General features: G+C 51.4%; 1 protein-coding gene across 2 annotated transcripts in view; it reads right to left on the bottom strand.

Moving 5' to 3' along the window:
• Window positions 1-17,618, bottom strand: part of CHD9 (chromodomain helicase DNA binding protein 9) — a 2,123,706-nt gene that overhangs the window by 1,202,423 nt on the left and 903,665 nt on the right. The gene's annotated exons all lie outside the window — the stretch shown is intronic.

Here is a 17,618-nt window from a genome sequence, read left to right as displayed (position 1 = left end):
GGCTGCCTTAGTATATAGTGCACCCTTATTTAAGTGAAGCACCCTGCAGTAATACAGATAACATTTTTGGTGATTTTAGTGGTCTTAAGACAACCATAGAAAGCTCTCTAATTGGTAGCTGTGGAGAGCATGCTTAGTTCAGAAGGAGTGTTAAGCAGCTAGGTTTACCAGATCTAATCATGTAGTGTAGGTTAAACGAAAAAGAACCACACAGTCTATTTATAAAAATATGTCTATTATACAATACCCACTAACACATTGGTATATCTCCCACCCGGAGTTATCAATGCCAATACACACAATCTTTCTCAAACCTTCAAGTATGTTTAAAGCAGAGGGTTGTGGACCTGGAAACCAGGAGTTTGGAATCTGAGTGGGGCGGACACATCTACCTCAGAGTGAACCCTGGTTGCTGAGGCTCTCAATCACTGCTGTTTACTTCCCCAGTCTGCGATGCGGTGTTTTTGCACCAGGTGATGTATTGAGTTTTGATTATTGCCATTGTGATGGGACCCAGAGGCTGTGATAATTTGATGTGTAGTCTTTGTGATGTGTGAGTGAGTGTGCTTTCTTTGTGATGCAGGAGAGAGTCAAGGTGCACCTCCAAAGTACTCATTTGATGTATAGATAGCTTTCTGATCTCTTGCAGGACATCCAGTATATTTGCTTGAGTTTTATCTCATATTATTTGCTGCTTGTTTATAAATCGGTATTATTCATGCATTTAGGTTATGGCTTGCATATAAACATATATGCGCACAAGTTACTACTTGTGTAGCGATCTATCTGTAAGAGACATTTGTTAGTGATAGATTCCTTACCTTAAAATATCCCCAGGCGTCAGACTGGTTCCGGAAAGTTTTTATTAGCAGAATCCCTGCATGTCAGTAGGTGGCGTCCTGTGGCTCTGCGTCAGTCACTGGCGTCGTCAGCGCCGAGATTACGTCACGGAGAGTACTTAGGACCACCCATGCGAGCGGACGTCAGTTCTTCACATGACTTTCTGCGCCAGGAACGTAGAGCCATGCAAGATACTGACCATTGGTGCGTAAAACTAGGGCCCTAAAAGGGGATGACCTTAACCCTAGTAATTAGTTTGCAGAACGGGGAGGATCGGTGGGGCGGTAAGGAATCTATCACTAACTAATGTTTCTTACAGATATATCGTTACACAAGTAGTAACTTGTGCATCTGAAAGAGACACGTTAGTGAGATTCCTTACCTTACAATAGATACCCCAGCAATACCAACCCCGGAGGTGGGTCTGCAAACAGGATTACACCAGAAAGTCATGGAGCCCATAACAGCCAAAGAAGCAGTCTCTCCGGACCGGACTGTCAAGGCAGTAGTGCTATGAAAACGTGTGCAGCGAGGCCCACGTAGCTGCCTGACAAATGTCCTGCAAGGGTACGCCGCGTCACAAAGCAGTAGTGGCTGCAGTTGCCCTGGTCGAATGGGCACGCATCCCCACAGGAGGCTCCTTCTTGGCCAAGGAGTAACATGCTTTGATGCACAGAACGAAACACCGGGAAGTGGTCAGTTTGTGCACAGCCCGACCTTTTTTGGCGCCCACGTAGCCAACAAAGAGCTGATCATCCACCCGGAACTGTTGTGCACGCTGCAGATAGAAAGCAAGCGCACGTTTTGGGTCCAGACGGTGGAGCCTCTCCTGTTCCCTGGAAGGATGCGGAGGCAGGAAGAAGGTGTGCAAAGTGATGGTCTGCCCAATGTGGAAAGGCGTGACAACCTTTGGCAAGAAAGTAGGACGGGTCCTTAAAAACACCTTGTACGGATGAACAGAAAGGAAAGGAGGTTTAGAAGAAAGTGCCTGGAGCTCACTCCCTCTTCTGGCAGAGGTGATGGCTACCAGGAAAGCCATCTTTAGGGTAAGAAGACGTAAAGGACAGTTATGAAGGGGTTCCAAAGGAGCGCACATCAGAAAAATCAAGACAAGATTTAAGTCTCATTGAGGCATTATGAAAGGCACGGGAGGGAACGTGTGTGTAATGTCTTTGAGGAAACGGTTAACAACCGGGGAATTAAAAAGAGAAGGCTGATCAGGAAGCCTCAGAAAGGCGGAGATGGCAGAAAGAGAACCTTTGATAGTGCCCAGAGCAGAGCCCTGCTGAGCCAAAGACAGAAGAAACATAAGAATCTCAGACAGCGGGGCCGAAAGGGGATCCACAGCTTTTGCTGTGCACCATGCCACAATTTTGTTCCATCAACAGGCGTATACCGTTTTAGTGGAGCGACGCCTGGCTGCCAGAATGACATTACAGACTTTGGGGGGAAGGTCGAAAGCAGTCAACTGTTGCTGCTCAATCTCCACGCATGGAGGTGGAGGCTGGACAGGTTCGGGTGGAGGACTATCCCCTGGAGCTGCGCCAGAGATCCTCCAGAAGAGGCAGATGGATCGGGGGAATCGATGCTCATACTGAGTAGCTCTGGATACCATACTCTTCAAGCCCAGTCCAGAGCCACCACAATGACTTGGGCCCGGTCGCGCCTGATCATCTTCAGCACTCGGGGCAGAAGTGGTATAGGCGGAAAGGCGTACAACAGACCGCAGCTCCACTCGCGACAAAAAGCGTCTCCGAACGAGTGCAGCCTTGGAAAATACAAAGCGCAGAGCTGATGACATTGCGCATTCTCTTCAGTGGAGAAAAGATCCAACCAAGGCTCTCCCCACTGCAGAAAGAAACCTTGCGCCACATCCGAGTTCAGACCCCATTCGTGATCCATCAAGCACCGGCGGCTGAGTTAGTCCGCCCTGGTGTTCAGAGAACCTGCCAGGTGTTGAACTACCAAAGTAATGCCTTGATGTTCCAGCCATGTCCAGAGGCGTAGAGCCTCCTGACATAGTTTTCAGGACCCCACCCGCCCTGTTTGTTGCAATACCACATTGCGGTGTTGTTGTCCATGAACACCTGCACTACACTTACCCGGACAGAGGGAAGGAATGCCTTCAGTGCAAGTCGGATCGCCCTAAGCTCCAGAAGGTTGATATGGAGCCGGGACTCCACCGGAGACCAGAGAACTCGGATCTCCGCCTCTCCCAAGTGGCCTCCCCATCCCAGGAGGGACGCATCTATGGTGTGCTCCGGTTGGGGAAGGGAGAGGGCTCTGCCATTGACCTAATCGCGATTTGTGTGCCACCACTGCAAGTGTTGTGCAGTGCCCTCCGAGTTCTGGACATGATCGGACAGGGTGCCCTAAAGCTGCGCTCACGGGAACTTCAGGTCCCACTGCAGAGCCTGCATATGCCATCTGGCATGTTGCACTAGCAGGATGCAGGAGGCCATCAGGCCCAGGAGCCGGAGGGTCATGCTGACTGAAACCGGGGATAGAGGCTGAAAGATCAGAATCATAGCCTGAATATCCCGGATTCGCTGCTCGGGAGGATAGAGCAGAAACTGCGTGAAATCCAGAACCGCTCCGATGAAGGGGAGCTTCTGAGAGGGACTCAGGGGCAACTTTGACACGCTGATGGAAAACCCCAGCAAATGTCGGCCGTAGTCTGAAGGTGGGTGACAACTGCCTCGTCGAGTTGGGGGAAGACTGATACCCCTGACCTGCGACCACCGCCATCACTTTCGTTAACACCCGAGGGGAGTTGGTAAGGCCAAAGAGGAGCACAGTAAACTGAAAATGCTCCTGGCCTATAGGTAACGCTGGTGGAGGACGGGGATGTGAAAATATGTGTCCTGCAAGTCCAACGCCACCAACCAGTCTCCAGGGTCGAGGGCAGCCAAGACCTGAGCCAGAGTTAGCATCTTGAACTTCTCCTTCCGGAGGAAGCGATTTACGTCACGGAGGTCCAAGATAGGACGCAGACCCCCTTTATCCTTCTTGGGGAACAGAAAGTAGTGGGAATAACAACCACTCCCTACTTCTGGCCCAGGAACGTACTCAATGGCCCCCTTGGCCAAGAGGGCCACGACTTCCTATTGGAGAAGATCCAAATGATCCCCTGACATGCGGTGGCACCGAGGTGCCATGGCTGGGGAGAGGGGGACTAAAAGGGAAGTGAGTAACCTTGGAAGATTATCTGCAGCATCCATTTGTCTGATGTAATCTCGTGCCAGCGGGGGAGGTGGTGGTGGATCCTGCCACCCACCGGTGTGGGGTGCTCCCTCAAGCTCAGATTAGGAGGGTTTAGAGGAGGAAGCAGTGGAGGTGAAGGTGGATGGACCCGCACGCTGGTTCCCCGACCCGCCAGTGCGGAAACCGCGGCCTCGCTGGGGCTGGTTCTGCACAAGCCTGGTGGAGGGGCGTGCCTGGGCGCCCCGACTCTGGCCACGAAAGGAGCGAATAGCAGGAGTGGCCAGGTTCTTAGTAGAAAGACCCAAGGACTTGGCCGTAGCCCGCAAGTCCGTAAAGCGCACCAGTGCACTGTCAGCCTTGTCACCAAACAGGCGGGTGCCATAAAAAGGCATGTCCATGAGTAAGCTCTGGACATCTGGCGAAAACCCAGTCGAATACAACCAGGCGTGGCGTCGCAACGTCACAGTCGTAGAAATCGTCCTGCCCAAGGAGTCGGCAGTGTCCAACCCACACCGAATGGCAAACTTCGCTGCATCCTTGCCTTCAGCAATCGCCTGAGAGAGAATAACCTGCACCTCCTCAGAACACTGAGGCAACACCTGCGCAACTGCATCCCACACTGCGTGGGAGTAGCGGCCCAACAAGCAGGCGGTGTTGAGCGACCGCAGCCCGAGGCTGGCCGAAGAGAACAACCGCTTCCCAAACTGTTCCAGCCTCTTAGAGTCCTTATCCAGTAGGCCATGGGAAAAGCACTCTGCGACGTCGAGACTTAATGACCAAGCTTTCAGGCTTAGGGCGAGTGGTCAAAAAAGCAGGGTCACCGGCCGCCGGTCGGTGGAGTCTGGCGACGTTTCTATGCACCGGGGCCTCCATAGCTGGCCTCGACTAAGTGCCCAAGAGGACCTCTTTAAGGGCATCTGTAAAGGGAAGCAGCGGCTCCGATGAAGTAGATGCTGTCTGGAGCAACTCTGTGAGGAGGTTGGTCTTGAGGGCCACTGTGGGTAGCTCAAGATTGAGGGCCTCAGCTGCCCGACTGAGGACCATCATGTAGGAGGGCACCCTCCTCCATTGTAGACAGGGGGAGGCGAACCCCGGGTCAGAGAAGACATCGAGGTCGCCTGCATTCTCCAAGTCGTCGTCCACCCAATCTTGTTCGGAGTCACATTGCCGAGCAAGCGGGTCCTCAGAACCTTCCCAGTCGTCGTCCGCCTCTGGCGTAGAGGTGGCCGGTTGCGGCGGTAGAGCTGGAGCCGGAGAAGGGATGAACGGCATCGGAAACTGCGCCTGCCGGGGCCGGACCAGCGCCGGCTCCCAATGCGGATCCCAGGCAGGAACAAAATGGTCCGTGAACCGGGGCAAGGGTGGGATAAACGGCACCAAGTGTGGTGCCAGGGGCGGAGCCGGGGGTGGCACCGGGGCTGGAGAGGAGGGTGACGGCAGGGCTGGTACCGAGGGTGGCGCCGGGCCAGAGCCGGCAACACCGCACCTCGTGACAATGGGGCCGGAGTCAGCAGCGCAAAATCCTGTGGCGCCAAAGTTGGTGCCGATGGCGGAACCGCAGGGCCAGCAGGATCTGGACACGGGACCGCGGGGCCGGTAGGCGTGCCGGCGGTAGCCCGAGGCCTGTAAAGGCGGTCCATGGCAGCAAGGAACTCTTGCATCGGTTCGCCGACGGACCCGGGTATGGCGGTAGACCCTGGGACTCCCTGGCTCCAGAGGAGCAAGGCCCCTGGGCCCCTGTCCCCCTCGTCCGCCTCCGAGGAGCGACAGTGGGACGTCGGAGTTATACAAACAAAATTGGTATCAAAGGAAACAATACACAATACTTTAAATGAGTAGAGTACATTTAATTACTCTCTCAGTAATGCCCATTGTTCATCATGAATATATCACAATCTTACATACACAAAAGGCACTAGCGCCTATCAGCAGTGGAATTGAAAACACAAAACACAATTATTTGTACATTACAAAAAACTAATCAACAATATAACTCATAACAATAGCCCTACACAAATTAGACATACAAGTGTCCCCTCTATATTTCTAAGGGAACCACTCTGAGGAAATCTAACCAGTGCAACACTAAATGGCTATTCACTAAATAAGCCTAAGTCTAATGTAGCACAGAACAATTCTAAACATAAAAAAAAAAAAATTGCAAGATCCCTCCACATAAGTATTGACGTGACCACGTTTCAGCCTGATCTTCTTTGGCCTCTTCAGGACAGGGTTACATACATTAATGAAAAGATCGGGCAGCAGACACAATCTCTCCTACACACTGGAAATCTACTAATGTCTGTGAAAGGCAACTCCCTCTTTCTGGTGGGGCCCATCCAGATTAATCAGAGTAGCCTTTCCCCATTCCGGACATCAATGGCAGCGTTACCAAAGCAATTGATGCAAACTTGGCGTCTGCAGACACAAAACAGCCTGGATTCCTCACTCTCTCCACTTCACGGTAGACGCCGGAGAGCAAACACGCTTCTTCGACTTATTTTTATGGTGACGCGTACCGGAATCCGAAGGTGAAGACTTTGAGGCCGAGGAGCAACGGTTCCGGTCCCACGAGCTGTCCCGTGAACAGCCCCTAGACCTGGAGCGGGGACGTGACGAATGCTGGACCTCCAGCAACTTCCGACGCCTCTCCCGCAAGGCCTTGGGGGCCATGGCACAACAGTCACAGGAGTCGTGGTCGGTCTCCAGGCAATAGAGGCAAACATCATGTAGGTCCGATACCGACATATTTCGGCAACAGGCCCCAAAACACAAAGCCGGGCATCGCTACTTGCACCAGGAGAAGAGTGGAGAGACAAAAGTCTCAAAATAGTGGTCAAAAAGTGACCAAGATTCGTGCTCAATCCGGATCTGCGCTTACTGGCGCGGAAAAAGAAAGAACGGACGTCAGCGTGCATGGTTGGCGCCTAAGCACTCTCCGTGATGTCATCTTGGCGCTGACGACGCTAATGACGGAAGCGGAGCCGCAGGACGCCACCTGACGCGTAGGGGTACTGCTAAGCAAAACTTTACGGATCCAGTCTGATGCATGGGGATATTCCAAGGTAAGGAATCTATGTCGAATGTGTCTCTTTCAGAGCTATATATATATATATATATCTTTGTGTATTTGAATCTTAAGCATTTGACATCTGGGAAAATCTAGAGCATTGTGTAAAATAAAACCCCAAGCCTTATTCTAAGAGAGAGTCTTTGCATTTTGGAAAATAAAACCCTTTTCTAAAGGTGTTTGTTTTGTGTTAAAGTTTTGGCTGCGCCAGGTGTTGGGCTACCGTGTGGAAGATTATTATCTGATAGGCGCAATCAAAAGGACTTCAGAAAAGATGCCGCTGGCGAAGACTGTACAAGAGTCCAGTGGAATCCAAGGGTGGATTCTTGAAGAGAAGAACCTGCAAGCAGAGGGGACAGAGTCTATGCCACTCGGAGAGTGATGATGGTGACATTATCACTGCAGCTTTGAGGACCAGGCAACACTGAGGAAGACCAGCAGCTGTTCACGAGCTGCCCCACATCGGAAGTCGAGAACCAAGGGGTCGGTGTCCCGCAGCAGCACCAACAAGCCTTGGTAGCCGCAACAGATGTGGAAGCGATGAAGGAGCAACTTTGGGACCAGCAAGGTCCAAGGGACTCACCAAGTATAGGAGAGAGTCAGAGCAGGTCCTGAGCAAGCAGAGGAGCCCATTGAAGCAAGGTAAGACCCTCAAGATGACCCACAGGTTACAGGCACAGCAGTCGCAAGAGGAACTTGAGCAGCTCACCAAAGATGAAGGCCAGCAGTGCAGAGGATGCGGTGAGGATGCAAATCTTGGCAGGAAGATTTCCTGAAGGCTTGAGCTTCTTGTAGCCCTTAGATCTCTGGAGTGCAGAGCCAACAAGCTTTGGCAACGGCAAGTTGATGCGGTGCACAGAGGTTTGGTCCCAGCAGTTCAGACGAGGAAAACTGGCGTCAAAATTGAAGAGGCGACAGGTCAGGCCTCAAGGGAGTTGAAGAACCACCACCTGTGTTCCTGGGCCTTTCGAAGTCTGTGGGACGTCAGTACTAGCACAGTTATGGTCCCTGCAGATGCAGGGAAGTTACTCCTTCACTCCAAGGGTGATTTTGGGTGTCCTTGATGCCCACAGGTCTGTTGAAGATCCTGGATGCAGCACAGATAACAAAGAAAACTTGATGAATAGCGAGACCAGGAGCAGCAAGAGTTTTCCTTGATGCAATCTCGCTTCCAGGCGAAGTCCAGCATAGTCCAAATTTCCAGATGGCTGAAGAGTGACATGGTTTCAGGCTTGAGTCTTGTCCCACGACGAATCTGAGGACCCACCCACAGGTAAGCCCTTTTATTCCCTTAGAAAGAGGATAGGGCGGCTCAGAGATCCCTCCCAGAGGAGGGGCTGGACAGAGGGGAGGATACTCCCATCTCCTTTGTCTAGTTCCACACCAGAGTGTGAGCCAAAGGTTCACCATAACTGGCTCAAACTGCAGTATGCAAGGAAGGCACCAAATGTGTCTTTCAAAGCAGTCTGACGGATCGAGAAAGTGCCATCTTTCTTGCATGGTATGCCCCCACTTTTTGCTGAATTTCTGATGTACTTTGACTGAGTGTGCCCTGGGCTCCAGTCAATCAGGTACCCAGGGCCTGTGTTCCTTCCATAAAACTGTATTGAAACCTAAACCCAATTGGCATCTCTGGCCACAGGTAAGCCCCTGGTAAATGCTACCCTAGGTACCCAGTGCACTGTGACCAGAGAAGGCCCCTAAGGGCTGCAGCACTTATTGTGCCACCCTTCAAGGCCCTGTAACCGGACACACACACACACACTGCCTTTGCAGGCGGAGTGTCTTGGTGCAGAACTAAACAGAGTCGACATGGCACGGATCCCTGTTTGCCATGCCCACAAACACACTGCCCTGGCATACCTCAGTCACCCCTCCAGCTGGATGCACTATCCCAGTGGTGTGGGCACAGGTGCATGAGCCCTGTGCCCCTACAGTACTCAGGGCCATTCCTGGGCACTGTAAGTGCAGTGTTGCCATTAAGAGTTTATGGTGCTGGGAGGTTGTCATTACCGACTCCACAGCACCATAATGGCTACAATTCGCACTGAGAAGTTTGGTATCAAACTTCTCAGCACATTAAACCCACACTGATGCCAGTGTGGGATTTAATGTAAAATGCATTACAGAGGCCATCTTAGAGATGCCCCCTGAAACATAACCAAATCCCAGTGTCCTGACTGCGTGGCTACCGAGGCTGCCACCACCAGACATGTTTCTGGACCCCTGGGTCGAGAGATTGCCACTCTCTGGGGCCTGAAACAATGCACATCATGGGACGAGGTGCCAAGCCTCCTCACCAGGATGGGCAGGGGAAGCTTCAAAGGCATGCCGCCTTTTGTGAGCTTCTCCAGGCCAATTGCTGTACTCAGCAACTGGCCCCCACCGGTTCTGACCCCCACTCTGGTGGGAAGACAGGCGGGAAACCCCAAGTGAGGAAAGGGGGGGTGTGCCAGCCTCTGTCAACCCCACCCCTCAGGTGGGAGAGGCGAGGAGAAGCATAACTCCGGGCTCCCACCATCTTGTGGATGGGGAGCCCTACCCATTCAGGGATAGGCTCCTGCCCCCCTCCCACAGGACAGGAGCAGGATAGGGGGTGTACTCACCCCAGGACAGGGACGCATTGGTCCCTGCCCTTGCCCTACCTGTAACGCCCCTAAATGTAGTATTATGGGGCACCCTGAACCTTCCTTCCTCCGATCCAGATTCCGAAACAAGAAAGAAGAACAAGAAGAAAGAAGACCTGCCGTGCAGCTGCTAACAATAGGACGACAGCAACTGACTTGGCCCCAGCCCTACCGGCCAGTTGATCCTTGAACCTGCTCCTGCTAAACCCCTGCATCTCCAGTGGTCAGCAACCTTGAAAATCCCGGAGGACCTGACTGCCTTGCTCATCTAAAGACTGGGACGCCCACGAGCAGTAGTTCTGCTCAAACAAGCAACACCCTTGGTGCCAGCCAGGAACCGCGAAACCAGCACACACTGCACCCGCCGAGCCCGGCCTGTGCCTGAGTGGACAAAGGTCATGAGGACGTCCCCCCGGCGATTGTGACCTGAAATCCAGTGCCCAAGGACCCTCCTCGAAGCTCCTGACGATGCCTGCAGCCTCACAAGTGACCACCCCAACCGCGACCAGCTGAGTGTAAGATTTCCCTACACCCAAAGACACCCCTGCACCCGGCGCCCCACGGCCCCCTGTGCCCAACTCCTGGGTGGCTACCTAACCTACAGCTTCCCAACTTACCTCTTGAAGTGGTGGTCGCACCCAGGGCTGGACTGGCCGTTGCGGGCACCGGGCAATCCCCCGGTGCGCCGCAAGGGTGGGGGCCGGTTTTGGGCAAGTGGAGGCCGTTTTTGTTACAGGGCCGTTTTTGCAGCATAGCTGCAAAATCGGCCGTGCAACAAAATCGGCCGAAAACCGGCCCGGCAAAGAGCTTGGCGGCACCTCCAACCCCTACACCCCCCCCCCCAAGTGGGGAGAAGGGGGGGGGGGGGAGCACTTTGCCGGGGCCGGTTTTGGTTAACAGTCGGCCTTGTCGGACCTGAAGAATCTCCGTCCCCGAGTCGGCAGCCTTTGTTCAACATGCAGATTTCCCAATGAAATACATTGGGCGCCCGAAGGTCCAAAAGCACCCTGCACCCAGCCGCCCGAGTGCCACTGGGAGTGCAGCATCTCTCCTATCCTACTTCCCCACTTGCCCTGTGTAAATGACCAGGAGCCCAGCTCCCACAGCCGCGTGGCCAGCCTGCCAGCAGCCACCAACCGAAGGCCCCCTATCCTCCATAGGATTACATTGGGTCTACTCACTCTGCACCCGGCTGCCCCTGTGCCGCGGAGGGTGTAACAACTGTACTTACCTGACCCTGGGGGACCCTGAGTCTAACCCCAGAACCTTAACTCTGCAGCAGAGTACTTACCCAAAGACCGATAACTTGATTTTCTCCACAGGGTAACATTGGCTGGGTTTCACTCAGAATTTCTTCTAAGTGTCGAGTTTTACAACTTTAAAATATTCACAAAAAATCAGCCGGACAACGAAAACGAAATTACTCACCTGCTTTCAGAAGAGATCCCAGTGCTGTATCTTTGAACCCAGCACTGAACCTGAAAAGTAATTACAACTGTAACTTAACGTTAACTTGATTTTCCTCGATAGGATTACATTGCTTGGTTTTCACCAAAATTTCTTCTAAGTGTCGGTTTTCAAAACTTACAAATATTCCTTAAAAATCGCCTGTGTAACAAAAACCATTTCTTTCAACAGTTTACAGGAAATGCACCAGGGCTTAATCCAGGATCTAGCCCTGAGTAAGAAAAACATTTGTAAAGTGATTTTATTGCATTTACTTAAAACTTCCTATTGAGCTCAATGTTATTTTGTGTTTAACTTGTGTTGCATATTGCAACAACTGTATCTATTGCATTTAAAAATCAACTTCTATTTGAAAGTATTCAATTGCAACATCTCATTATGACAAAGTATTTATGGTACCTCCTTGTGGTTCTAAAATAAACACCTATACATTTTTATATACAAAACAATTGGCCTAGAGTTCAGTTCTTGAGAATGTGAGACCATTTGCTTTACACTGTCCTCTGATACTGCCTTACTGCTCGCCCAAGCTACCACTTTTGAGAGTAAGGTTATATCTAACTTTAGCCTTTGCCATACCTCTGGGGACTGTGGACTCTGTGCACACTGAACTTTACTTTGGTGCAGTATATACAGAGCCACTTTCTTACAGACGACGCTGGCAATCGCCCCTAGTCCAGCCCAATATACTAAGGTCTGTATGGGAGGTGGTCACACCTGCCTGTGACAGGAAACCTATTGTTCTACCTTCCCCTGCTCGAACTCAGCTCAGCAACAGGAAAGCAGAATTGTGTCTGATGCCGGTAGCAGCACTAGCTTGCTGGTAGACCCTGAAAGGCTTATCTGGAGGACTAGGGGCTTCCCAGAGGAGCCCCCCCAGTGCATAGAATCATACCTCCAATACCGGTAACAGTGATGGGGTACGATTCCAGCATGTTAAGATACCAAACATGCCCAGATTCGGTACACCCACTATATGGCCATGCGTAATGTCGCATGGCCACTATATATATTATAATGGCTGACCACACTTACAAAACCTGGAGAATCGACTCCGGGGTTTGTAGGGGGTGTCCTGCTCATGGAGGGCACCCTCACACTTCTATCCCAGCACCCTGCCGTCAGGATTGAAAGACCTGTCTTAGGGAAGCCTCATAGGTTTAAAGTGTAGTGACCTCAGATGTAAGGAAACTTATATCTGTCATAAGTGGTGCTAGCACAAGCTCACTCAGGCTGCAATGGCAGGCCTGTAGTCAAAATCTGAGTGGTCGCTAATGGGTGTCACAATACATGCTGCAGACCATGGGAGACCTAAAGTGAACCTATGCCCTGGGTACCTTAGTACCATATACAAGGGACAAACGTGGGTACAGCAGTAGCCAAATGTGGACGAACCAAAGTACTTATGACAAATGTAGGGAGCAAACACAGTGGCTGGGGAACTGATCAATAGGATCCCAGCCAGACTTGTAAAACAAAAAACAAAAAAACATACCGATACCAGCAAAAAAGTGGGGGAAACCAGATCGTACTTCCCTGCACAAACTTTGTGCCCAAACCGGAGCCACAAAAATTACTTGAGTCCAGTCATGCTTGATCTTCTTGAGTACTCTGGGCGGAAGTGGTATAGGTAGAACGGTGTAGAGGAGGCCGAAGCGCCACTCATGACGGAAGGTGTCGTTGAGTGAGCACAGCCTTAACAACTCAAACGCACAACACTACTGATATTGGACGTTCTCTTCGGAGACCAACAGATCTAACCAAGGCTCTCCCCACCGCTGAAAGAGACCATGCACCACCTTTGGATGGAAATGCCATTCGTGATCGACCAGGCACAGACAGCTGAGCTTGTCCGCTACGGCATTCAGAGAACCCTCCAGGTGTTGAACCACCAGGGTTATGCCCGGTTGTCCCAGCCCTGTCCAGAGGTGGAGAGCCTTCTGAAAAAGGGTCCAAGACCCCACCCCACCCTGTTTATTGCAATACCACATGACAGTGAAGGTCCGTGAACACCTGCACCACATTCGCTTTGAGAGTAGGAAGGAATGCTTTCATTGCCAGTCTGATCGCCCACAGCTTCAGAAGGTTGATGGGGCAGACACCTCTCCCAGGTGTCTGCCCCATCCAAGGAGTGATGCATTTGACACCAAAGTTAGAGCTGGTTGGGAAAGGGAGAGTAATCTGCCTCTGACCCAATCTTGGCTTATTAGCCACCACTGCAGTTGTTGCGCAGTTCCCTCTGAGTCAGGAAAGTAGCCAGAAAGATTCCCCTGATGCTACGCCCACTGAAACTTCAAGACCCACTGCAGAGTCCACATATGCCATCTGGCATGATCCACCAGCAGGATGCAGGAGGCCATGAGGTCCAGCAGCCTCAGAGTCATGCTCATAAAATCCAGGGATAGAGGCTGAAACATCAGTATCACAGCATGAATATCTAGGACTGAAATATGCCTGAAACTGCAGTGTCCACAACCACCCAGATGAAAGGGAATGTCTGAGAGGGAGTCATGTGTGACTTCAGCATGTTGATAGTGAACCCCAGAGAGTGCAGGAGGTACAACGTAGTCTGGAGGTGGGAAACGACAGCCTGGGGCGAGCCCGCCTTCTACAGCCTGTAATCGAGATAGGGGAAGACTGGTACCCTTGATATGCGCAGAAGAGCTGCGACCACCGCCATCACATTTGTGAACACCCCTGGGGCACTAGTAAAGCCAAAGTGGAGCACAGTAAACTGAAAGGGCTTGTGGCCCACCGTATGTGGCCCACCGTAAGTAACATCTGTGGGCAGGCAGGACAGGGATATGGAAAAAAGTGTCCTGCAAGTGCAACGCAAGTCAGACTTGAAAGGTTTGGAGGTAGTGACAGTGAGGGAAAGTGTGGACTGGCCTGCCTGCTGGCTCCCGGACCCATGAGGACGCTCGGATCTGGCCAAGGCTTGAGAATCCTTGAAGCGCTCAAGCACCGATTCTGCCTTGTAGCAGAAAAGGTGAGTGCCATAGAACGGCATGTTTATTAAAGAAGATTGGACATTCCCCGAGAAGCTAGAAGTCCTCAACCAGGCATAGCATCTGAGAGTTACCGATTTGACAATCGCTCTGCACAGTGAGTCGGTGGTATCCAGTCAACAACAGTTGGTGAATTTGGCTGCCCGTATCCCGTCTGGGAGAAAACAGCCCGGGGCTCCTCCGGGCACTGAGGCAGCACCTGCGCAACCATATCCCAGATAGTATGAGAGTACCGGCCCAAGAGGCAAGCAGTATTTACTGACAGCAATGCCAAGCTGTAGAAAGAAAGAATACTCTTCTCAAGATGGGCCAGCTTCATGGATTCCCTGTCTGGGGGAGCAGAAGGGAATGCGCGTTTCGTAGATGAGGCTTTGACACTGGACCGCCCAGAGCAGGGGAGTGGCGGCACAGAGGCCCCTGTCTACAGGAGCCCCTGTGCGGCGCTTGGACCAGGTGACACAGAATGACATCAAAGAGGGCATCATTGAATTGCAAAAGTGGTTTGAAGTGGAAACTGTAGGCTGAACTACCTCTCTCAGGAGGTTAGTCCTGACCGCCACCGAAGGGAGCTAGAGGTTAAGGACCTCGTCTGCCCTCCTCATCACCACAGCGTAGGAAGCTCCCTTCTCAGTAGCCACAGTAGGCGGAGAAAGCAAACCAGTGTCAGGGGAAGGGTCCAGACCACTGGCCTAACCCAGGACTATATGCCAGCCTGGTCCTTCAAGCTGGTCGGTTAAAGGGTCCCAGTCCCATTCCCATTCCTCTCCACTTTCTGGCTCAAAATGAACGCCACGAATGAACACAGGGACAGAAATCCCTTCCGGCATCGAAACGGACATCGATCTGTTATCTGTGTCCACTTCGGGGATGAGGATGGGGTCCGCTCCGACCAGAGTCACTGTCAACGCCAGGAGAGTGGTCGTTGGGATCAACGTCAAAGTTAAAGTGAGATCGACCGGCGTTAATCCTGATCATATAATGGATCCACGCGCCCCCCCCCCCCACTCAAATTCGGTGTTAAAGCTGCCGACAATGGCCTAGGGCCCCCAACACTACTCAATGGGGACCGAAGGCACACCAGTGGAGCCGGGCTGCCCAAGAATGAGGTACAGACCCTCACAGACCTTTTGTATTTGGGCAGGACATGCTACAGCTCCTGGAAAAGCAGAGAAGAATGGAGTCATCTCAGAAGGTGGCTCCGAGGACGGAGCTTTCGAGGGACAATGCTTGGAGTTCCACATCGGCTAAGGAGAAGTCAAAGAATGCCTGTGCTTCTTCGAAGACTTTTTGATTTGGCCTAACTTACCCGACCTCCCCGACGACTTGGAGTGCGATAAGGATTGTGGTTGCCACACCGGTCTTCGAGACCTTCCCTTTGAACAAGAACGGGAGCGATGGGGAGTTGAGATACAGGCCTCCAACAGCTTTCAGGAATGCTCCTGCAAAGCCTTCAGGTTCATGGCCTGGCACTTGGAGCTCGAATTAGGGTTGTGGCCGTGCCCCAGACACCAGTGGTACACAAGGTGGGGATCTGTCACGGACATCGCCCAATGACAGGAGACAGAGGGCTTGAAGCCGGTCCGACGTTGGGTTATCAGACACGCACCAAGAGTTCAAGGCTCAAGAAAAAGTCAGTAACAAGTCAAAAAAGGCTAGCTTAAGGGGTAGCTCCCTCCGGATCTGTGCTTAGGCTGGCACGGAAAGAGAACTGACGTCAGCATGCATGGGTGGCGTCTACATAGGTCATGCGACGTCATCCCGGTGCCCATGACGATGGGCGCGGAGCCAAACAATTCACAGGGGTACAGCTGATGAAACCTCTCCATATCCAGACTGACGCTTGGGGGAAAAACTAAGGTAAGGAATCTACAACTAATCGTCTAAATCAGATAGCATCTGACAGCACAAAGTAGAGTAGTTGTGGAGCACCATTAGTTGTATTTTATAATAAAAGGACAGTCTGCTCACAGTGCTATTAAAAATGGTAAAACGCATTAGAAGGCCAGGCTCCTTTATAAATGAATAGAGAACTTCTCAATTGTTCTCTATATCAGAAAACATCTTGGAATCTGATGTGAAAGACTGAGTAGCAAGGAGTTACGTGGACCACTCATATGGCCCTTCAAATAAAAGCTATTTTTCATAGTAACCCATATTCCAAGGTGAATACGGTGAGGAAATGTGCCTTTTCAAAGGGCACACCGGTGCAGGGTTCACCCTTATCTTGTCCACGGGTCCATAGACCAACAAAATAGAGATTGACACTGAAGCAAAATAACAAGTTTATTCACTCATGAGTGAGACCACGTCCATACAATACACTCAAGTGTTCCAGGAGGCAGTGGCTTGAACACACATATATACAGTTTTCTGTAGTGGTAAGCATGTAGTTACAAATAGAAGGTACAGGCCTAGACAGGAATAGTTCCCAACAAACATGGGCAGATGGGAAATCACTTAGTCAACAAGGTGGGAGGGGGAGCAGGAGTGCTTATGGCAGCATTAAGAGATTGACAGTTGAGTCTGAGACCAGGTGTTCGGACAGCTACAAACTCTTTAGCATGCATATTGAGTCAGGAAGTCAACTAAAATAGACAACACAGGCAGGGAAAAAGACAAGCAGCAGAGGATAGGATAATTACATAGCTAACAAAATGGATGGCACAGGCAAGATGGCTTCAGCTTATGCTAGCAGAAATTATTTTTGATTTCCACAATGGTACAGGTGAAATGCAAGTGTCTGTTAAAAAGTCATTTTGGGATTGGTCAATTTTCAGAGTTCTGATAATCAGGTTTCCAGTGCCTCATGTCATGCAGATATTAATCAGTATTAATTTGTGACCCAAAAATACTTCTTACAGTAATCTAAAGCACAGGCACCAGGGTGATAATCTGCTTGGTTGGTTTATGAGCTCTTTCACAGCGGTCTTTCCTGATGACATATTGACCTTGGGTCCAAAAACCTGTGTTATGGCTACACTCCCAAAAATCTTGTATCAACATTTCTCATGAACGCCACTGGACTTAACAGACCTTTTGCTCTACCTGCGGTAGTGGCTATTGAGCCAGAAAAGGGAAAATGTTTCTCAGTAAAACAACCCGTAAACGGTTTCCTTAGCGTGGCTCAGTGGTTAGAGGCGGCAGACCCGGAAGCTGAGATCGGCCGTGGACCAGGGTTCGATTCCCCGCCTCGGCGGGTCTCGGGCTCAAAAAAATTCCACGGACTCGACAATTCTCGCTCCGGTGCCTACTCGACTCACGGGGTCACACTCTGCGACTCTGGGCAATAGCTTGCTTAATCTCCACTATGGCCCCTCGCGGCGGGGATGCCTGGCTTTCACCTTGTGGATACCCTGCCGGGGTATCTCACAGGGGAATACCAGGACGGGTTCCCTAAGCAAG

Source organism: Lissotriton helveticus, chromosome 12, assembly GCF_964261635.1.
Source record: "Lissotriton helveticus chromosome 12, aLisHel1.1, whole genome shotgun sequence".
In the NCBI taxonomy this organism is placed as follows: domain Eukaryota; kingdom Metazoa; phylum Chordata; class Amphibia; order Caudata; family Salamandridae; genus Lissotriton; species Lissotriton helveticus.
This window is presented reverse-complemented; position numbering and strand designations above follow the sequence as displayed.